Source organism: Zalophus californianus, chromosome 8 (genome assembly GCF_009762305.2).
Source record: "Zalophus californianus isolate mZalCal1 chromosome 8, mZalCal1.pri.v2, whole genome shotgun sequence".
Lineage (NCBI taxonomy): Eukaryota > Metazoa > Chordata > Mammalia > Carnivora > Otariidae > Zalophus > Zalophus californianus.
This window is the reverse complement of record NC_045602.1, coordinates 51,531,924-51,544,793: the sequence shown is the minus strand read 5'-3', so window position 1 is coordinate 51,544,793 and position 12,870 is coordinate 51,531,924. Positions and strand designations below refer to the sequence as shown.

Here is a 12,870-nt window from a genome sequence, read left to right as displayed (position 1 = left end):
TAATATCAACCCCCTTTTGTCATATATTTTTGCAAATATTTTTCAGTTTACCTTATGACATATAGAAATATAATATCCATACATTTTTTCACATGAAATATCAATTTGTCAATTCGCCTTAGATTTTTTTTAAAGAAACAAAATATTTTCATTACAACTGATGTACTTTGTGTTTCTCTCCATAATTGCATTCTGCTTCCTCTCTCTCTAAATCTAATCACTAGTTTTGGGGGGATATTATTATTCCCATGCATGTTTTAATAGCAACACCATGTGTGTGTCCATAAATGATGTATATGTTCTTGTTTTGCACATTAGGTTTTGAAACTTTACAAGAAATTGAATCATACTGTAGGTGTTCTATAATTGGCTTTTGCTCAATATTATGTTTGGAAACATATTCATACTGAAATAGAGATCTATATATTATTCATTTTAATGGAGGCATAGTGTTCTATTTTATAAATACATGGCAATTTATCCATTTTCCTGTTGTTGGGCACTTAGGGTTTTATTTTTCTGAATTTTCATTATAAGAACATTTAATGACTCTTTCTGTGCATGTACAAGAATCTCCAGGCACATGACGAAATGGGGGATTGTCTGGGTCACTGATGTGCACAATTTCAGATTCTCTAGATGGTACCAAACAGCTCTCATAAGTAGTGGTACCATTTTACTCTCTCTCTCGGATTTTGTTTTTCCACTCCAACTCACAGTAGTACCAAACTTTTAATTTTTATCAATGTTATGGGTAAAAAAACTCACTGGTTTACTTTTATATTTTCCTGGGACAGGTCAGTTTGGTTGTCTTTTCACACATTTATTGGCCACTGGGGTTCCTGCTTCTGTAAATCTTTATATACTTTGCCCATTCTTCTGTTTATTTTTCTTAACTAATTGTGGCAATCCTTTATAGTTATACATGTTATAGATTGCTTCATAGTTTATGATTGGTTTAGGAATTTGTGTGGTGTTTTTGTTGAGAAATATCTTAAACTTCATTGGAGGCTTACTTATCAATCTTTTTTTTTCTAGGTTTGGGCTGTGTGTGTGTGTGTGTGTGTGTGTTTTGAATCTGTCTTTCTCTATACAAAGATCATAAAGATAGTCTCCTATATTTTATTCTAAAAGTTAAAAATTTTTGCTTTTTATATTAAGTTCTTTAATGGACCAGGAGTTTATTTTGTATATGGCGTGAGGTAAAGATCTAAATTCTTTTCCATATGGATAACCTGCTATCCCAGGACCGCTTATCAAATAGTTCATCCTTTTGCCACTGGTCTGTTATTGCCTTTTCTATCATATCAACTTTTATATATGAGTGAGTCAGTTTCTGTGTTCTCTGTTCTCTTCCACTGGTGTCCTTTTTAGTCCCTCCACTGACAACCCATTATAATAATTATATCTTTGAAATGTTTTGATACATGGCCAAAAAATTCCCTGTACCAGATTTTTTAATGTAATTAAATATAGCATTGTCCCCTTTATATTTAGTTTTATGTTAGAGAGGTGCACACCCACCCAGCATTATATAAATGTCAGAGTGATAATATATAAATATTTGATAGCTTCCCCACCATCCTCCATACCAAAGAATATTTGTACCTATTTGCTTAGATCCCCGGTTTTCTGTTGTATTTTAAAACACTTGGTACAAAAAGCTGCAGAATCAGAAGGATCAAAAAAAAGGGCTACATATATATTTTACATATACAAAATGTATAGCCACAGAAGAGGAATGGGGAGGTTGAACCATACATTCTCGGTTTCCGAATGAGTTTTGATTGGGAATTTAAGAGTGGAATAAATACCAAATTTTTAAGCTACCAGCTGTTGTACATGTGGAGGACATAGAGAATGGCAGAGATGGGGAGAGAATTTTTTTAATGTTTTGTGGTTCATTAAAAATGTACTTCTCTCCCTCTCTCTCTCTCTCTCTCTCTCTCTCTCACATACACACACACACACACACACACACACACTATGTGTCACTATGGCCCATTGGTGTTTACTCAAGAGAGTAAAGATTTAAACGCTTTTCAATTCTGTTTTTCTGTATAGTTTCTGTGTAATAGTAATTCCGTGGTAAGAGTAAACTATGAAGCTACTTAAATTGTATTTTGATAAATGAATAATAACTTGTTTTTTGCTAGTACTTTCATAACTTTACAATTTATTTTAGTAACAAATGCACATAGTAGAAAGTAGATGTCCCTTCCCTGTTCCCCAGTCTCTAACTTGTCTTTTCAGAGGCAAATTTTGTGACCAGTTTCTTAGGAATCTAAAGATACTCAAGCATAAACCATGTGTATACTTTACATTCCCACCACTCTTTTATCCCCATATAGAGTAGCATACTACATAAAGTAGGCTATTCCTTACCTCTATGCCTACTGAACACATTATTTGGAGATCATTCCTTATCCGTGCATAAAGATCTCCCTGCAGCAGCATAATATTTACTATACAAACATATCAGTGTATCTATCTAGCCTATTTTGGGGGGGGGTGAGCCTTTATGTTTTCCCAATGTTTTACTGCTGTAATTGGTATGTTGAACAAGCACACCTAATGATAAAAATCAAAATAAAATTTTTTTCTTCCATTATCCATTTAAAAGTGTTTCTTTAGGATAACACTTCTTGCCTTTGTTTGAAAACACTAGCTGTTCTCATGGGTTCTCATTTTCAGTCAAAAACACAACCTTAATTCAGAAATGATAATCTTTATTCCCATGTAACAGACCAAGACTCCTGAACTTGACTTAGTGTCATATCTTCTTTCCCCAGCTCTGGCCAGCTACCAGTAGGAAGACTGCCGTGGAGAAGTGGGGTCTGTCTGCTTCTCTTTCTTACATCATCCCCCTGCTAGTTGTGATTTCACTTCTCATGAGAGTCGGGATGGGGGAAGGGGTATATGAGCAAGGGAGGATAAAGGGATGAAGTGGTGGTTATCATTGGTTGGGTGATTTTGAGTTCTCTGCCCCTGGCTGATGGCTCATGCTGCTTCTTTCTCTTAGGGAGCTCTGTGTGGTTGTGGGTGGTTCTCTAGAAACCTGCTCTTCCCTGCAGTTCTCCTGATCTCTTCCTGGTTGTTGTTTAGGACTCATTTCATGGCATGACCAGCCTTGTTCTACCAAGTTCTCCTCGGCCTTTGGGGAAGCCCTACTGAACCAGACCCAGGGACACTGGGTCCAATTGGTCCAAAGACCAATATGCTGGTCTTTGGCACATATCTGACTTCAGAAACACTCATATATCCGTTGTCCTAAACATCCCTGATCCCAACACAGGTGCAACTGCAGGGTTCTGACACCAAAGCTGTAAGGCAGGCTTTCTCTGACTTCTGGATTTCTCAGGCGACTCAGCCCCTGACCCCAGGCCACTTTAGCACCCCCATACCTGGGGCAGACACCAGTCTTCCTTTTCTCCCACTGCTGGAAAAGTCTCTTGAAACTCCCCAAGAAGCTCCTTGAAATTCTCCTTCCTAGTCTTGATAGCAGTCTTCCCCACTGGTCCCCCAAAGTTGGGGTGAAGACCCAGAAAGGCAATAGCTGTCTAAAGAATCCTCTCCCCAAAACCCCACTCTTCTAGTCTCAGACCTTGTTTTCATCCTTGCTGTGGCTGAGCAGTTCAAGAACAACTGGACAGATTCTTGGCCAAATTCCTCCATCAAGCTGCAGAAAGGAAGGGGTCTATGGCACATTCACTTTGGTGTCCTGAGCCAAGAAGAGTTCCATCCTAATGTTTTGTTACACTATCATAAATAATACTGCCATTAATATTCTTGTCCAAGGATATTTATTTGTGCACTTGGACCAGTGTATCTACATAAATTACCAGATGAATTAACAGAAAAGGAATTGTAGCCCCAAAGTATATGGACATCTCTTTATTATTAAAATATTGATATAAGATATTGCCAAATAGTTCTCCAAAGGGGTATACAAATTACTGTTCACCAAGAATATATAAGAGTGTCTGTTGCCCACCGTTTGACTAAGCTTCATATTTTACATTTAAGCCTTTAACCTACCTGGATTTATTCTGACACAAATTATGTTTTAACTCCTCATATATCCCCTGCCCCCAACTATATTATATAGTAAATGCAAATGTATTTATTGAAGAAATTCATCCACTCCCCACTGACTTAAAATGCCACTCTTACTCTGCAATACATTCTTGCCTATTTTTGGACTTGTTCTGGGCTTTGTCTTTTTGCTCCACTGCTCTGTTTTGTCTATTCCTGCACTAGTTCCATACGATTGTGATTATTGTAACTTTATTATAAATTTTAATATCTGGTAGGGATACTCCCATTTTGTTACTCTCTTTTTTTTTTTCAAAATTCCCTGGATCTTATCAAACTTTATTCTTTCAATAATTTTTAGAAACATTCAGCCTAGTTCTAAAAAATCCCATATGGATTTTGATGAAGATTACAAATTATAGTTAAATATGTGGGAAATGGACAACTTTCTAGTATTCAATATTCCTAACTGAGAACACAATATTCTTACTAGTTATTTAAAGAACTCAAGTGAGCTTTATAATTTTCTTCATACAATTTTTTTCCATGTATTTCCATAAACCTAACTACATATATATGTGGCATTGCATATATTTGTTGCTATTGTAATAAAGATCTTTTTCCCATTATACTTCCTACTTACAGTTGATCCTTGAACAACATAGGTTTGAACTGCATTAGTCTGGACTTTTTGGATACAGTACTGTAAATGTATTTTCTCTTCCTTATGATTTTCTTAATACCATTTTCTTTTCTCTTGCTTACTTTATTGTAAGAATCAGTATATAAAACATAAATACAAAATATGTGTTAATTGACAGATTATGTTATCATTAAGGCTTCTAGTCAATTGTAGGCCATTAGCAGTTAAGTTTTGGGAAAGTCAAAAGTTATATGTGGATTTTCTACTGCATGGGGTTTGGTGCCCCTAAACCTCATGTTATTCGAGAATCAATTGTAGTTAATATTGGCATATAAAAACTTTCCTTTTGAAAAATATTACTATTTCCAGTCATTTTAGTTTATCTTCTTGGGTCTTCTAAACAGGTGATCATATTATCTGTAAATAATGATGAAATTACTAACTCCATTCCAAGATCTATACTACTTATTTTTGTTTGTTTGTCCAATTACCAAGGCTTCACCATCCACTACAAAGGTAAAGTGATGAACCCATACCTATAAGTGTCATCAAGTATAGACAAAAGTTGCAAAGACACATGACAAAATATTAACAGTGGTTATTTCCTTTGTCATAATTTCTGTACTTTGGTAATATTTTCAGTAAACATCAGGAAAATCAACAAAGTTAATTTCTGCAACTTATTTAAGTCTATATTGCTATAATTATCCAAGTCAAGAAGTAAAAGAGTACTTACCCTTCTAATTTCAGTGATAATAGATTAATGGGTATGGGACTTACTTTTCTACCTTAAACAACTAGAAATTAGATAAATACATGAAATAACTGCTTCCAGATAATTGGATAATAGGTAGCTCAGAAGCTATGTATGGCAATCTCTCTGAGTTGAGGAAAGAGAGATTGGAGTTCAGGGATTATGAGGAAGCTAAAGCATTGAGGGGAAGAATTCCCAAGTGGAGTAAACTATTCAGAAAAAGAACTTGAGAAATATGCATAGGAATCCTTTTAGGAGTTTTTGATGAATACTAAAATCTCTGTGTGTCAAATAAAGCTCTATGAGAATGGAAAATAATAATCAGTGAGTCAGAAGGTGAATAATTTTAAGATGTCAAACAGGGCTGGAAGAGGCCTTATTGAACATGGAGTACATTCAGTAGAAATCCAAAGAAGAATCACACATTAACAGTAGGACTAAATCATAGACTAAAAGCCCACCAGAAAAATGCTTTAAAAAAGGCCTTGAAAGGATCAAACTAAATCACGGGTAACTTTGCTGCATACCACAACAAAGCCCAGTGCTCTTTAAAAAAGAGAAAAAAGTCTTGGGGGCGCCTGGGTAGCTCAGTCGTTAAGCATCTGCCTTCAGCTCAGGTCATGGTCCCAGGGTCCTGGGATCGAGGCTCCCTGCTCCGCGGGAAGCCTGCTTCTCCCTCTCCCACTCCCCCTGCTTGTGTTCCCTCTCTCACTGTGTCTCTCTCTGTCAAATAAATAAAATCTTTAAAAAGAGAGAGAGAGAGAACAAAATCTTGAATTTCAAGAATGTATTACTTACAGTTTCCAACTTCCAATCTAAAATTTCTAGAGATGACTAGAAGCAGAAAAATGTGACCCATAATCAGGAAAAAAACCATTCAATAGAAAGAGACCTAGATGGTATAAGTGAAGGAATTATCACCTTAATACTTAAATATTTACTACTTAAATAGCTATTATGAATATGTTCAATAATTTAAAGAAAACTTAAGATATATATATACACACATATATACACATACATATATATGTGTGTGTATATATATATACATCATACATAATCCATAAAGTAGTACAATGCCATTTGAAGGTAGACTTCGATTAGTTAAAGAGATATATAAAAAACACTAGAGCAATCTCTAAAAATAAAACAAAGAAGCTAATAAATCAATAGTGGAGGCAAAAGAGAATCAAAAAAAGTAATTCAAAGGAGAAAAAAATGAATACATGGGACAAATAGAAAGTAAGTAGAAAGATGGTGGACATACAAATGGCCAACAGGTATGTGAAAAGGTGCTCAATGTCACTAATCATCAGGGCAATGCAAATCAAAACCTCAATAAGATGTCACCTCATATAGGTTGACATGGCTATTATAAAAAAGACAATAGATAACAAATATTAGTGAATATGTGAAGAAAAGTGAATCCTTATACACTGTTGGTAAGAATGTAAGTATGTACAGCCATTGTGGAAAATGGTATGATGATTCCTCGAAAAATTAAAAATAGAACTACCATATAATCCAGCAATCCCATTTCTGGGTATTTATCTGAAAGAATTGATACCATTGTCTCAAAGAGATATTTGCACACCCATGTTCATTGCAGCATTATTCACAAATAGCCAGGATACGGAGACAATCTAAGTGTCCTTTAATGGGTGAATGGATAATGAAAATGTTATAAATATAACACATATATAACATATATAGTATATATGTACCATATAATGTATATATATATATATATGTATATATCTCACATGATGGAATATTATTTGGCCCTTAAAAAAAATCCTGCTATTTGTGACAACATGCATGAACCTGAAGCCATTATGTGAAGTAAAGTCAGACAGAAAAAGACAAATACTGTATGGTATCACTTATATTGGAATTAAAAAAAAGACAATTTTATAGGAATAGAATAGTAGTTTCTAGGGGCTGGGGGAGGGGGAAATGGGGTGATGTTGGTCAAAGGGTATGAATTTTCAGTTATAAGAAGATAAGTTCTGAGGATTTAAAGTACAACATGGTGACTATAGTCAATAATATGGTATTGTATACTTGAAAGTTGCTGAGAGTAGATCTTACACATTCTTACCACCTACATAAATAGTTAACTCTGTGAGTTGATGGATGTGTAAATTATCTTGATCTGGGTAATCATTTCACAGTGTATATATATATATATATCACATCATCACATTATACACTTTAAATACATACAATTATATTTGCCAATTATACCCAATTATTTTTCAATTAAAAAAAGGAAAGAACAAGTAGACAGAAAATCAGCAAGCATATAGAAAAGTCAAATAACACTATCAAGCAACATGACCTAATTGAAACTTATCCTAAGAACATACACACATCAACAGTAGAACACATATTCTTTTCAAGAGCGTATGGAATAGTTACCAGATAGATCATATGTTGAGCCATCTTTTTCAAATCTCAATAAATTGGAAAAACACTGAAATCTTACAGAGTATCTGAAAATAGTTAAACTGAAAATCAATAGAAGAAAGATATTTGGGTGGCTCCCAAGTTTTTTGAAATTAAACAAGACATTTCTAAATAACAAATAGATCAAAGAAGAAATAACACATAAAATTAGAAAGTATGTTGAGGAAAATGAAAATTGTGGAATATAACTACAGCAGTACTTAGAGGTAAATTCATATCACTAACTATTTATGTTAGAAAAGAAAGGCCCAAAATTAATAACATAATTAACAACTAAGAAGTTAGAAAAAGAAGAGAAAAATAAGCCCAAAGTCAGTAGGGAAAAAAAAAAAAAGAAAGGCAAGAGTAGTAAAAAATATATAGGAAACAAACTCATGAGAGCACATGAGAGAAAATTAACAAAAACAGAAGTTGATTCTTTAAAAAGAAAGTTTTTAATTAGAAATCTCTAGCTAAATTTATCAAGAAAAAAAGGAAGACGCAAATGACCAATATTAGAAATAAAAGACAGAGAGTTCATTTAGATTCTATATATGCCAAAAGGTAATAAAATAATATTAGGAATTAGTTTATGATAGTAAGTTTGGTAAAGTACAGAAAATGCATAAATTTATTTTCACAATGAATAAAATTTCAAAATGTGAATTTGTGATAAAAAAATAGTACCACAAATAAAACTGCAGACTCAGATGACTTCACTCATAAATTCTATTTATTTCTATTTCTATTATTTCTTTTTCTATTTAAAAAGAAGTAACACTAATCTGATATAAACTTTCAAAAAATAGAGGGGGAAGTCAGTATTATCATAATATTGAACTATAATAGGACATTGGAAGAAGAGAAAACAGCAGACCAATATCCTTCATGAATATAAAAAAATCCTTAACAAAATCCTAGCAAACTGAAACCAGTAATACATACATAAATCATGACAAACTGAAGCATTTCCCAGGAATGCAAGTTTGGTTTAACATTCAAAAATCCAATCAGTACATCTCACCATGTTAAAAACAAAGGTGATCACTTCTCAGCCTTTTGGCTAGGATCAAGTGCAGCATCTGTTCTTACCAGTTTAATATCTGATATGTTCTCTGTCCAAGGACAATATATTAAATGGGTTTTGGGAGCAGGGAGATGGAATAGGAGTTTGCTCTGTCCACCCTGCGCCTCGAACTGGTGTTGCAGTACCTCTAGGAATGGTGCACCCCCACCTTATTAAAAAATAAATAAATAAAATAAAAGTAAAAGTAAAGTAAAAAATTAAAGGAAAACATTCAATCTGTAAGGAAAAACATTTGACATAATGCAACTGTCATTCATGATTAAAAATTCTCCACAAACCATGAATCAAAGATTTTTTTAAATCTGTGAAAAACCTATGCCCTACTTCATCCAACAATAGCAGAATACACATTCTTCTCAAGCTTACATGAAAATTCTCCAAGATATACCACATTCTGGGCCATAAGACACACCTTAACCAATTTAAAAGAATAGAAATCATACAGTATCGGCTTTCAGACCACAATGGAATTAAACTGGAAACCAGTAACAGATAACTGGAAAATCCCAAAGTACATGGAAATTAAACAACACACTTCTAAATAACACATGAGTCAAAGAAGAAATCTCAAGTAAAATCTAAAATATTTTGAACTGAATGAAAATGAAAATAGAACTTTTATCAAAATTTGTGAGATACAATGAAAGCTGTGCTTAGAGGGATGTTTGTATCATTAAATGCACACATTTGGAAAGAAGAAAGATCTAAAATCAATCATCTAAGTTTCTGTTTTAGGAAACTTGAAAAAGACAAGCAAAGTAAATAAAAAATAAGCAGAAGAAGGAAAAGAAATATCAAGAACTAGAGCAGAAGCCAATGAAATTTAAAACAGGAAATTAATAGAGAAAGTCAAGGTAACCAAAAGATGGTTCTTTGAAAAGATCAATAAAATGAATAAGCCTCTCTCCAAGTGAGCTAATAAAAAGAAGAGAGGACACAAATTTCTAATATCACAAATGAAAGAAAGGACATAACTACAGATCCCATGGATATTAAAAGGATAATAAAGAAATAATGCAAACAGCTATATGCCCCAAAATTTGAAACCTAGATGAAATGGACCAACTCCTTGACTGACACAATTTGCCAAAATTCACAAAAGAAGAAATAGACAATCTGAATAGGCCTATATCTACTAATGAAATTGAATTGATATTTAATAATCTTCCAAAACAGAAAGCACCAGGCCCAGATAGGGTCACTGTTGAATTCTACCAAACATCTAAGGCTACCAATTCTCTACAATCCCTTTCAGAGGATAGAAGCAGGGGAAATAATTCAGAAATAATTCCATGAGGCTAGCATTACCCTAATACCAAAACTGAACAAAGACATTAAAAGAAAGAAAACTACAGACCAATATCATGAACATAGATGCAAAAATCTTCACCAAATTTTAGTAACTCTAATCTGACAATGTATAAAAAAGAATTATACACCATGACCAAGTGGAATTTATCCCAAGTATGCAAGATTGGTTCAACATTCAAAAATCAACTAAGGGGGTGCCTGGGTGGCTCCGTTGGTTAAGTGACTCCCTTCGGCTCAGGTCATGATCCTGGAGTCCCAGGATCGAGTCCCGCATCAGGCTTCCTGCTCGGCGGGGAGTCTGCTTCTCCCTCTGACCCTCCCCCTCTTGTGCTCAATCTCTCTCTCTCTCTCAAATAAATAAAAAAAATCTTTAAAGAAAATCAACTAACATAATCCATCATATCAACAGGCTGAAAAAGAAAAATCACGTGATCGTATCACTAGATGGAGTAAAAGCATTTGGACAAAATTCAACACCCATTCATGATAAATGCTCTCAGTAAACTAAAATGGAAGGGAACTTCCTCAACTTGCAATTAAACTATTTACAATAGTTTAATAGTATTAACTACAATAGCATCAAAAATATGGATCATTTAGAGATAAAATTAAACTATATAAAACACGGCTGGGAGAAAAACAATTAAATTTAAGTAAATAAAGGAAAAGATCATATTCACGTATTGGAAGATTCAGGATCATTAAGATGTATATTCTGCCCAAATCAATCTATAGATTCAGCTGCAAACTCAATCAAAATTCCAGTAGTTTTTTTTAACAGAAGTTGACAAGTTAATTCTAAAATTTATATGGAAAAGCAAAAGAACTAGGATAGTCAAAATGATTTTGAAAGAAGACCAAAGTTGAAGGACTTACAATACTTGATTTTAAGGCTTATTATATTATACTAAAGAAAAGAAGCCAGGTACAAAAGAGTACATATTACATGATTCTGTTTATAGTAAACTCTAGAAAGACTAATCTAGAGGAATAGAAAACAAATTAATGGCTTTCTGAGGTCAGGGGCAGGGGTGGAGGACAGAGATTAACTGGGTAGGGGCACGAGTGAAACTTCTAAGGCAATTAAAATATTCTGTATCTTGACTGTAGTAGTCGTTATGAGGTTGTATACATTTGTCAAAACTCATTGGCCCATACACTTAAAATATGTGCATTTTATTGTAAATTATGCCTCAATAAAATATACCTTTAAAAAGAGTATTATTAAGATATCCCTATGAAAGATACAGAACTGGTATATGTTTACATCATACTTCTCCTAAATTCTTCCTCTCAACTTTTGCCAAAATGATTTGACATTTTTACTTTAGTTTTATCATTATCATTTTTATATTTTTTAATGTAACTAAGAAAGCAGTCAGCTTCAGAACAATAATTGCAATAATTTAGACGTAGTTCTGTGTCCATATTACGTTTAACAGTTACCATTTCTTTTATAACATGACTCCCCTATTTATGAAATTTCTTGTTTTATCTACTTGTTAATTAGATTGTATTCTTAAGTAAGTTCTTTTTTTCATAGAAGATAGGTGTGCAGTATTTTTCCTGAATATGTGTATAAATAAAAATGTTTTTTATTGCCTTACTACAAAATGGCACCTTACCTTACATATAGAATTCTTGAATCTCATTTTCTTTTCTTTCAAAATTCTGGATAAATTTCTAATTTCTTCAGTTACCTAATGTGACAAAGAAATATGGGCTCCACTTGATTACTTTCAATCTTGAAAAATCTCTCTTCTTGTGGTTCCAGGCTCTCACAGACTCCTAGTTTTCCATATTTCTTAGGATTCACCTTCTCACACTCTTTTGTAATACTTCTTCCTCCTCTGCTCTTAAATATTGGTGCTCCCAGAGGCTCTACCTAGGGCCTTCTTTCTCATGCTATATCAAGGGTTACAAATCCAGTCAAGTCTAAACTTTAAGGAACTCAATAAAATAAATAATTTTTCTTGGAAAACACAAATCACCATAAGGAATTCAAGAAATATAATGCTTTAAAAGGAAGAAATTGAAAAGGTTGATACAAAACTACCTCAAAAAATGGTGCAATGACTGTTTTATCACTTAAATGTTCATGGAATTGAGGATTTCCATGATACATAAACTTTTACAGAGAATAGAAAGATATGAAAGATTCAGTTGATTTTATAAACTTAGATTAATCATGATACAAAAACATGAGAAATATAGTAATGAAACAAAATTGCCTATCAATGCTAGAAAATTAAAATAGCCCTACAATAAAAGAATAATACAACATGAGGCAATGGGCATTATTAAAATAACATAAACACAGTTTAATAGAAAACCATTAAAATAATTCACTACATCTTTAGATCAAAGGAGAAAACCCTATGATCATCTAGACAGGTGTGAAAAGGCAAGAAAAATCTACTTTCTCTTAGGATGTAGAAAATCACAAGGCAACATTGCTTCCCCACATAACCATGTTTGTTTGTTTTTTTTAAGCCAGATGATCTACGAAGTTATGAGTTTCCCTGAACCTATCAGAGAGCTGTTGTCACAAAGGTACCAGATGAACTAGATTTCAGAGTGAATAGCCCATTT

General features: G+C 33.4%; 1 non-coding gene across 1 annotated transcript; it reads left to right on the top strand.

Moving 5' to 3' along the window:
- Positions 1 to 8,923: 8,923 nt before the first annotated feature.
- LOC113938844 lies at positions 8,924 to 9,114 on the top strand. Its single transcript, XR_003525041.1, has one exon. It is a non-coding gene; the product is annotated as a U2 spliceosomal RNA (small nuclear RNA).
- Positions 9,115 to 12,870: the final 3,756 nt, after the last annotated feature.